This window comes from Gobio gobio, assembly GCF_949357685.1.
Source record: "Gobio gobio genome assembly, chromosome: 13".
Lineage (NCBI taxonomy): Eukaryota > Metazoa > Chordata > Actinopteri > Cypriniformes > Gobionidae > Gobio > Gobio gobio.
In genome coordinates this window covers 40018116-40029897 of record NC_137106.1, presented here as the reverse complement: position 1 = coordinate 40029897, position 11782 = coordinate 40018116, and positions in this window count along the sequence as shown.

The window sequence follows — 11782 nt, the reverse complement described above, 5'->3', positions numbered from 1 at the left end:
GATTCGCCATAGACATAAACAGAGAGAAGTAGCTCCGGCTGCATTGTTCTTACTCAAGACTCATGCAGTTCTGTTTATTAATCGCTAGAGAGCAAAAAGTTACGGACTGCAGCTTTAACTGATTGCTATAGGCTACTTACACTTAAAAACTATTTTATAATAATAATGTTATAACTTTTAATGACAATTATGTTTCTACTTGTTTTTTTAAATATTAATGTTTAAATGGTGTTTAAATAAAACATGACAGATTTATTCAAACATACCTGAAATATTGAAGAACAGGTTAAGTAAAAATACAAAGAATATGCAATGTAGTGTATGGTGTAGAATATGCTTTAGAGTGCAAGTTTTTTTCCCCAGCTGACTAACAAAATTGTGGTCATTAAAGGAATCGTTCACCCAAAAATGAAAATTATCCCATAATTTATTCACGCTCAAGCCATCCTAAGTGTATATAATGAATAAAACCTGATTATATACTTCATCATCGCACCAGTTACGCTTTTTCAGTAAGTTAAATAGCCTACGGAAAACAGTTTGTCGGAAGCTAGTTAAATATGGATATTTTTCTTACACAAACATATTGATTCGCTTCAGAAGGCCTTTATTATCCCCCCAGACCCATGTGGAGTACGTTTATAATAAATGGATGGATGCACTTTTTTTGGCTTCAAAATTTTTGGCTGCCATTCTCTCCCATTATAATATTATAATTATAATCCATGCTTGGAAGAGCCAGGATATATTTTTTTTTTATATATATATATATATAACTCAGATTGTATTCGTCTGAAAGAATGGCTTGAGGGTGAGTCAATTATGGGATAATAATTTTTGGCTGAACTTTAAATGGCTTTTCTGTTTTATTGCTGTTTGATTAATTTTTTCCGCAGTTGAAACGCCAATTGAGCAATTAGCCCACATGAGACATGATACAGATTTCGGTAAGTTGTACTGTTTCTTTCAACATACCTTGTGTGGTGGTCATTCATGTTTATTTTGTGCTGTAACTAGTCCATTCGGTTGGCGTGCGCTCTGTGCTGCTGCTTTGCTTGAACTGAGGCTAGCCTAGGCCTACTAGAATATTAAGTTGGACATAGGACATATAACACTTAATTTAAAACGTAATTACATTAATGGGGATTCATGTGAATGTATAAAAGTGCAAATAAACTATAAGCCATCAGGCTAATCGTGGTATCTGTATGTTATGTTAGTAGCCTGCATAAGACTTTAACATACCTGTCAAGTATCCCGTTTTGGCCGGGAAAGTCCCGTATTTTACCCTTCTTTCCCGCCGTCCTCCCGTATTAGTATTTTCCTGTAAATCTCCCGTATTTTAACCTGCGTTATTAAAAAATAATAATACCGGAGTAAAAAAACAAAAACATTTCCAATCTGAGCTCTGTAACTAGCCTCGCGATAACTGGCATCTGCAGTAGCCTACAGTATAGGTGCCAGTTGTCGCGAGGCTAGTGTGTGAGGTCAGATGACGAGTGACAACGCGGGAAAAAAACAAAACAGAGACGGATGATGATGGACGTAACGATAGAGACGGATTAAGGCACTCCTGCCAAAATAAAACAAAAAAACCCTCGTGTAAATACCGTGATCAATGGGACAGCGAATTTAATTATAAAATGTAAGTGACTTAATGTTAATTAATTGTTTATGGAACTGGCGTATGAAATCAGTTAATTTCCAGTCGTGATGGTATTCTGGAAAACAACACTCTTGTTAGTGTAATGTTGCTTAACTGTATCATATGTTATAAATATAATAACTACACCATTTTAACCGTGTATGTTAACTGAGTTTCTGTGTGTGAGCGCCGCTCATTTGTTTTCGATTTTCTCTTCGAGAGGCTGCGCGAGCCTCAACCACTCAACATTGTTGTCAGTTCGTTTGATATTATTATCCACTATCGATCGCCACTTACACTAACTGAATGCAGAATCATTATTGCACTTTGGTGATTCCCTAGTTATTTTTTTGTTTTGACATTTTACTCAGGATACTTGTCTGTTGGTCAAGTAAAATTATTTTTCACTTGCCCCTTCAAAAAATCCACTTGTCCCGGTGTTCTGTCGATTTGTCCTACCTTGTCAGATTTTGATACCTCCCATTGAAACAGTAGGTAGCACGATTCGACAGCAAAAAATGCTGCCTATCAGATTGTGCTACCAGCATCATATTCATCTGATTTGAGGCTTTATTAATATCCATACCTACTCCTACCCTGAACCTACCCTTAAAACTATGTAAATATTTTAAATAAATAAATATTAAATATGGATGTAAAATGCTACCTATCAGATTGTGCTACCAGAATCATATTAATGTGATTTGCTTTATTAATATCCATTAATATCCATACCTACCCCTATCCCTACCATAAACCTACCCTTAAAATGTAAATATAAAAAATATTGATGTGGGCATGAAATGTCAGGACACCGGACAAGCGTACAAGCGTTCATGTCGAGCCCTGCCCATAGCAATGCAAGTTCAGAAAGGGTATTTAGCATGGTACGAAAGATTGTTACAGAGAATAGGATGACATTAGACAACAGAACTGTTTGTGCTCTACTCTCATGTAAAATGAACCACTCTGGCCCAGCCCACAAATACACTCCTTCCAAAACAGTCTTAAAGAATGCAAAGTCTGCAACAAATGTGTACAATAACTCACTAAAAGAGTAAAGAAAAGTTGTGTGAAATGAAAAGAAAAGAAAAACTGTAAAAGAAAAGCAATATGAAATGAAAAGAATGTGGAATGAAAATAAAATCTAAAGACAAGCAATTTTAAATGAACAGAAAATATGCAAATAAGCCTTTAAATAAATGCTCATTATATATGCCATTTTGTGTTTTCATTTGGGCTATAACACCTGTCTTAAAATGTAAGGGATACTGGAGCTTGGTTGGGGTGGTGAGACTGCTTGCGGTGGGCGCCGAAAAATTTCCCTTATTTTCAAATCCAAAACTTGACAGGTATGCTTTAATGGTCATTAAACGTAGTTTAAACAGCATTTATTAATCGTTAACATCCATTCTGTTTGATATTGGTTGTCAGTCGACTTCTCCTTTTTTTCTGTCCCTCCCCTTCTCTTTCTCTCCTCATCATATCTCCGTTTTCTACAATCTCTTAACCAGTGGCCCATTTTTCCACAATAGGGCTCGGGCGTATGACGTCATTACTTTGCGTGGCGGCCATGTTGATGGCCTCATTTGCTGCTACTCGGACTACTGCGCACTGTTTATAGACGTGCTCCCTCTCAGTCGTGTGTCTTAATTTGGCGTTATTATTGGAAACCATGGTAAACCGTTGCTGCATTGTGGGGTGTAACACTAGATCACATAATCGACATGGGAAAAAGTTCGAAAATGGATTAACTTTCCACCGCTTTCCTGCTTGGAGACGCAACTGTAAGACAAACTGTTACCTGGGGATATGGTGTTGGCTGATCGCGGCTTTGACATAAAGGACAGTGTGGGACTTATGTGTGCCGAGGTAAAGATCCCTGCTTTCACAAAAGAACGCTGTCAGCTGATGCAAGAGATGTGGGGAGCACAAGAAAAAATGCCCACCTCCGAATTCACGTGGAAAGGGTGATTGTAACCGTCCGCAACAAGTACACTATTTTGTCAGATAAAGTACCGATTCACATGGTGTTGCCAAGCAAGGACGAAGACATGACATTCCTCTATAAGATTGTGTATGTATGTTGTGCTCTGACAAACATGAGCCCTAGCGTTGAAATAAAATAAATGTGCATTAAATACAGCCATAAGTGTCTGTTGCATCCATACCCACAATCTTCAAAATAAATATACTTAAATCAATATAATGTGCAAAAGCAAGAAGTGTCACACAATCGCAATAACCGTATAATGTGCAAAAGCAAGAAGTGTCACACAATCAGATATTTTTCAGTGTTTATTTGCAAGTAGTGCAACCCGAGAACACAGAACGGTGCAGAATGCTTCAAGGTAAAAGGTTAACGTATAGGCTTCATGATCTGCAGCTCCTGAACCCATCCATTTGTGAACTGCAAATTTCATATGAATCCAAACCGTTAATAGTTCCAATTTTGTCCATATACCGGTCCCTGGCTTCCCTATTTAACGTATCCCGGTAAATTCCACATCCTTTTCGGGATTTTAACATAGTTTTTCTTTCTCCCAACTCTGCTTCTCCTCGTTCGATTTGCTGTATGTTTACATTCGCGAGGCCATCAACATGGCCGCCACGTCCCAGAATGCAACGCAGCGCCCGAGCCCTATAGTGACACTTCCCCGGCCTGCGCCCACCCCCTTCTCTTTGTACTGCCGTTGTCTGCATGAATGCAGGTTCAGTTTTAACCGTCACCCCGCTGCTATCTGAAAATCCTCCAGCAGCATCTAATTCCCTCACTCGTGCACAAAATTCTTCCACAGACAACTCAGTAATTCTTGAGGTGGTTACTCTTATCAACTGGGCCTGTGTTGGATTCATGTTGTTCAAACGTGTTAATAAACAGTAGGCTATGATATGATCTTGTGTGGTTGGCAGTTTAGAGTCGTCCTGCCACGCCTTTTTGAATCTATTTACGAAAGCTGCGGCTGATTCTTTTGGCTCCTGTTTAGTGTTCGCGGCATATGAAATGTCTCTTTTAGAAATCACCTTTCTTTCTAACATTTTTTGCAGCTCCTCATAAAAAGTCTCTAAATGCTCTTCCTCTTCCCAAAGCAGCTTATTAGGATTATCTGCGGTACCTTTACCAGTCATTTTATCGTTTTCTGTTCTCAGAGAAGGACACCCGTCAATTATATCTGTTTCTGTCACGTCCTCCCCCAGAGTTCTGAGTAGTATTACTTTAAAATCTGGACCTGTCAATTGTGCATATCGTGTATGACTTTTTAGGATCTGGACATATTTCACCGGATGAGAGGGAGAAGGCAGATTGTTACATATAGGCTACTTTCAATATCACTCGCCTTAGCAGGGCGTATGGAAATTTGATTTCCCTTTCTCACAAACATAAATGCAGGCTCTGTTTTACTCTCTGTCAGGGTGTGGTATAGTTTTGTTTCAGGGATGGATTGTTTCAATTCCTCTAATTTAGGAACATTATGTTTAGGAACATTATGTTGGTAAGTGCTCGATTTGAATTCTACCGGCGGGACATGGGGTATTACTGCTGGCTGGTATGGGGGTGACTGGTTTTTCTTTTTTGAGTTCGGCCTCTCTGGACCCTTATCCCAGTATTTTTTTCATTTCTTTCCATTTATTGTATGCCTCTTTCATGTACTTATAATTCCATTCTGGATTTCCCCATCCCCCATTAATCATTGAATCTGCACTATCCATATCCCCCTGGCTTAAAAGAACCATCTTCATGGAAATTATCCAATTGTATTTTTCCCTGAGTCCACCCTTTCAAATTTGATAAATACAGTTCGGTCCAGTATCCGCAACTATTTCTAAACTTCCAGTCTCGGGGTGTTTCCCCTTGTTCTGGTCTTGATATTTTTTGACCCATCCTTCACTTAATCAATTGTGATTTGATTATTTTGTTAGTTTACCACACCACATCACAGGGGTCTCTTTATCAATTTGTCAAATATTTGGTGTCGATCAGTTTGTCAATTACTTTTATTAATTGTCTAAACGGAATATTCCCATCAACACTTGTTTGACCGTCAGAGCGGATCTACACGGTCCTTCCTCCTACTGGAGGGCCATCTCAGAATGTTTTACCCGTCAGAGTAAAACTGGAGGGAGTACTCAAAAAATATTTGTCAGGTAACTGTGCATTTAAACATTACCCTTACAGACAAATCTTCCTGGACAGGAACACCAGGGCTATCTCTACCTTCTATGGGATCAATCAATCAATCAATCCTACCACCACAGGAAATCATACAAAGATAACTTACCTGTGATGGAGGATGACTTCTCAGCAGTCCCGTGTTTCTTGGGAATATCCCGGACGAGCCCCCAGCTGTTAGAATCTAACTTTTAGGTAGACTATCAGTAGGCTATATCAATATTCTCAATCATCAGTCGATGTCCACCCCTGTGATGTGTGGCAGCAGCTGCAGCGCAAGATCTTGGGAGAATGCTCAAGGAACCACAGACACAGTGCAGTACTATAACATTCTCAAATTTATTAAGGAAGAAAGGTCATATATAAAGGTGTAAGTGAAACATGTATGTGCGCAAAATGTGTGTATGTGTATCTTAATGTTTTGTCTTGGATGTCTGGGTGTGTGCGAATGTGTCCAAGGACTACTGAATGTATTGTCTAATTGTGCACACGTACCATGGCAGAAAAGTCAGTGTTATACAAGGAAAGTTAAAAAGTGAAGCCCAAGAAATAAGAAAATATTAACAGTCAGGCTCTAAAGAGAGTGCCTATTAAAAGTAATTTGAGCCAATGGGATCGCTTCGGGGATTTCGAGGAGGACCCGATTCGTCACCACAACAGCATGTCACGCCACATTAAAGAGCGCCAAAATGGTAATTATTGTTTGAATTTCAAAATAAAATTGACAATATGAAAGCTGTGACTTCGTATCAAAAGTATCAGATCTTATTGTGATTTATTGGATGGTGATAAAGTATTTTATTTATCCAATAGAACACAATTGTAGAAGTAGTTTGTGGCCTACATGACTGTGAGAGAAGTCACATGAGGGAAAATGGGATTTTAGCTGAAGTTGCTTCTGCACTACTTAGTTGCGCTTTTGGTTCGTGGCCTTCAACATGTGCCCTTGATAGAAACAATGAGGCAAAAACACTGAAGAATCACTTTGTGGGACAATCACCATATGTTTTGACTAGTTGGCAGTCGGCCACCCTTACAAAGAGAACAACAGCCAATTAATCCTCATCCTCTCTTCCTCCTGTAGGCTACCTGTAACAAATCCTTCACTCGCAGGTCGGAATGAACCGAAGCCCTAAAATAGATTTTTTTGTTGTTGTTGTTGTCCAGAAAGCTTATATAATTTAATTTTGTATATTTTTCTTAATGCATTTTCCCCCTAGATGTATATATTACATTTTCTTATCAATTACTAGATTTTATCAATTTAATATAATTTAAGCAATTTTTAGTTAAAAACAAAACTATCACATGCAAAAACGTGTTAACAGCTCAAAAAGTCTCACATTGGGTGGCTCTGCTGACCTCCTGTGGGTGAAAAAATTAAATAACATGAGATTTCATTACTCTTGCCACTAGATGGCCCTATAACTCTATATTATAGAGCTGTGGTGCAAATTAACTGTTCCCCTAAGGTTCTAAAGTCCGTTATAGTTATAAAATCATTTTTTGTAAAGGTTTGAATTTTTTAAGATTTATTTTCTATATATAGGGTTGGGGGCGGGGATGAAGATTTTTTTTTTTTAAATGCTAAATTTTTTTTACTGTTACAGCATCAAAACAGCATTTTTTATTTTGCATTTGTTTGGGTGGTTGGGGTTTGTTACCACTAACCACTTCATATCTGTGTGCAGTCTGCATTGACTTATTTTCTTTTTTTTAAAACATTGCCTCCCTTTTATGATTTAATGGGAATTACTAGGTGTTTGTTTATGTGTATGCATGTGAGTGTGTTCTGCATTAGGGATGTTCTATATAGTCCCATACTTTCAGTTGTGTGTGTGTTTGTTGTGGATTGTGCCACTGGCCAGATTTGTTGATGATGATTACTATGTGTTTGAGCATCGTAACTGTGACTAATAAAGGTGATAAATGCAGTACTGGACTGGAAGTGCTTCGTTTTGGATCCCACGCGTCAGATAACCCTACACCACCTCTAGCCTAAGTGACAAGATGGTCCTTTGTCGCTTCAGTTGTTGTTTGTTTGTTTTTACCAAGTTCAAGTGTGACAAAAGTCCGAAGATCTTGGACAACTCCCGATTAACACTAAATTTTTAACATTTATATATTTTTAAAAAATGTTTCGGGTAAAAATGACACAAGGAGAGGATGAGGTGAATTAACTGTGGCAAAACTGTTGGTGAGATTCCTTGAAGAGAGGAGAGCGCCTGCAAATGAGACCATTGGTTAAAACTGTATAAAAGTGCGAGTTGTGAGTGAGATGGTCAGATCATGTCCTCCGGGTATCTCGGCTTTGTTGCTTTGTCCAATAAAGTCCTATTACTTTTACAGCATTACTTTTTCAAGATTGAGAAGGTTTTTCTCCTCAACAATGGCAGCCACGCTACAAAATTTTGTTTATTCATTAACTTAAAACCGCATAGACTAGATAGAAGATCGATTCTTTGGATTAAAAAAATTGATATTGGTTAATCAAAATGAAAATCGATTAAAATGGAGTAAATCGATATTTTTAACTCAGCCCTACCAGATACACATTTTTTTTTGTACCATCTCAAGCTAAATAAGTTTTGTTATATGTTGGGACATAATTATTTAGGAACACTAACAGGATTGACTAGCAGTTTTACAGTTTAACATTACGAAAACAACAAGAGAATATAATGCAAATCAATTGTTTACTCTACAAAATCACAGTAATAGAGTGGCATTTTAAGATTTTCAACTAAACTTATAAAGTATTTTAAAACACTATGTTGAAGTAATGTATTTTAAATAAATGTACATTTAATACAGTATGCCAACTAACATTTAAACAAATACTGAAAGAATAAAGACAAGTGCTAGCTTTTGGTTTTTATTTTTAATCAAAATGTGCATGTATTACAAAACACAAGATGGAAAACACAGGACTGGCATGAAAAAAAAAGTGACTGGATTTTTGTTGATGCATTTAGAAAATGTCTATACTAGTAAAGACACATTTGGCTGTTGAACTGTTTTAACATTTACCTTTTCTTTCCTGTAGAGAGCAGAACTGAGCTTTTACAGAGAGACTTCGCAGAAAACCGGACCACAGCACATTTTATTACTGGTATTAAATACAAATAATGCACAACAGCAGTGTTTTTGTGATACAGGTTCAAATGGCAGTAATGCAATGAGCACATATTGAAGATCCTTTTCATTTTGGATGCTATTCCACCTGTTTTTTGCAGTTGCTGGCTGAATTCACGGCGCAGTAGCTGGTTGAAAGGGACCAAACCTCTCTCAAACACCTGACTTGGTTCCGTTTTACCAGCAACTAAGACGTGTTTCTGAGGGCAGACGAGTTTCCAGCTTAATTAATCATCATATTAATAGAGGTGAGGAGGAGAAGTCATTCACACATCAACATTTTACATGGACAATTGTCCAGTCATCTGTCTGATTAATCTCAGGCCTAACTTTTCGTTTTGCATGTAGGATCATGTCAGCAGAAGACATCCATCCAAGTCATGATCTTCCTTCTGGAGGACGATGACACAGCGAGTGCATGGATGTGCCGGTATGTCCTCATTCTGGGGTGTCTGTCCAGAATTAGCTCTTCTCCACCTGTCCAACTATTTCTAACAGTAAACAGTGGTGATGGGCGGCAGCTGTGTTCTGTCACTCAGAGCCCTTCAGTATTCATGTCATCATGGAGGAGCTGTGTGTTTAACACCATGTGTTTAACAATGACCTGCGCTTGACTTTGACATAACCTTTAGAAAGTCATTTGTAACCACATTTGTAAGGTTATTAAGTTGATCCTTTAAAACAAAAGATGTCAAACTTTCTAAACCAGGGCCACTTTAATATTAAAGGCTCAAAATTCTTATAAAGTCTATAATAGCTTCCATTAAATTATTATTCTATAATATTTAGTATTTGTATTGCCCAACTGACAGACATTTAATTGTTTGAAAATGTTTTTAAGCTGTATAGAATCAGCTAAATCAACCAAGATATTTACGGTCCTTTTGAAAATAAACCATTTTAAGTAAATTGAACAAATTAACTTAATAATAATCTTAATGTTAACTGATCTTAATGTTTTATGTGTGTGTGTGTATATATATAATATATAATTTATTTAAACATATTATGCAGTTTAAATGTATTTTTATACAACAAATATAACAAAATTATAGAACATATTAACAATCTTAATGTTTTTTATTTCTTTGTTATATAGATATAATTGTCATATTGTCTAAGGAGATGTGTAGATGATGATGATAATGTCTCTCTGAGGCCACACACTTCCTTACATTCCATAGATTGATTCCGTATATGGGGATATAAGGAAGTATGTCGTCTCAACGAGCAAGAGCCAGATCTGTTAAACAAACAGTACATCACAACTTTGTTTGTACAACTCATATAAAATGTGGCATATGGGAAGTTGACACAAGACATGGACACTTCTATAGATTTCCTTCACTGATTCATTGTAAACATCCATGCAGTGAAACAAATGAACATTTAAAAGTACAAATATTCGATATGAGGTCATAACTTGGGATATGATATGCTTTATAATTATAAAAGTTTCTGCTGAAAATCGTTTTGAATAGTTTGAAAAGATTTTAGAAGGTGTTAAATGCTAACTTTAAGCAGTTCTGCCCGTCACACCACAGGACATGTCAAGTCAAGTCAAGTCATATCCCATTCTGGCCTGGCAAGCATTTAGTGAATAACAGGCTATTGTCTAGAAAATTGCATGCTGCTTTTGCATGGCCTTTATAAAACGTAAAATGGTAAAAAAACTGGCATTTTCCTTCTTAGTGAACAAACCAAACCCCTAAAATAGAACACAGCAGTAAAGATGGACTCAAACAAGGAGCTGGTTCCACATCGAAAAGCCCTGCAATCCAACAGCAATGACAGTTTCAGCACAGGTTCCCCACATTACTTGCCCGTCCCTTGGTGTCCAGTCCATCAGACGAGGACAAATACAGGTCCGGCGCTCTCTGTCCTCCTCTCTTCCATGCGTATCCTCGTCTCTTGCCATCTCCTGGATTGTGTCCAGACCTGGCTTGGCTTCCCGTCCTTTTCTATGGGTCGCCCTCCCCCTTGTTGGCGGCCTTCCACCTGTTGGTGTCTTTTAGAGGCCTGGGTCTCTCCTAGACCTCCTGTTCGCAGGCCTCAGCGCTCTGACAGGGCCTCACACCTCTCAGCTGTTCACACTGCACCCACAGCGAGAGCTGCCATTGAATGTCAATGGCTTCTTAAAAAAAAGGATGGGGTGGGCAAAAAGACAACTGCCACCAGCTTTTATTGGGACAGCATGACAGAAAAGGTTTTCTGGTGCACAGCTGAAAACAGTTCATGTTTTTGGTATGTATGCAGAAATATATCTCAGTGATGTTAATGTTAATAACTCATTTGGTCTTTCTATAAACTTCTAAGACCAGGGCTTCAAGGCAGATTTTACATGCTCATGTCATTTTTGTCTTTCATTTCAGTGTCTATATATAGCCTAGAAGCTTTTTTTCTGCAGGGCATAAAAAAAAAAGGTAATTGAGACTTTAACTCCTAATTGCAAGTTTATATCTCACAATTCTGAGGAAAAAAGTCTGAATTGTGAGACTGGACACAACCTTTGAGTTGAGTAACTGAAGATATGAGTAGCATTTAGTTCTACTTTCCATTATTCATGGGGACATTCCATAGACATAATGATTTTTATACTTTACAAACTTTATATTCTATCATAACTTAGTTTGATTTATAAGCTGTTTTCCTCAAGGGAGCCAAAATGTCCCCCCGCAAGAACAAGGATTTTGTATATTGCCATCTTTGTATGGACATTCTTTTCCCAATAATGTAGGGTTTACCAGGACGTGTGTGTGTGTGTGTGTGTGTGTGTGTGTGTGTGTGTGTGTGTGTGTGTGTGTGTGTGTGTGTGTGTGTGTGTGTGTGTG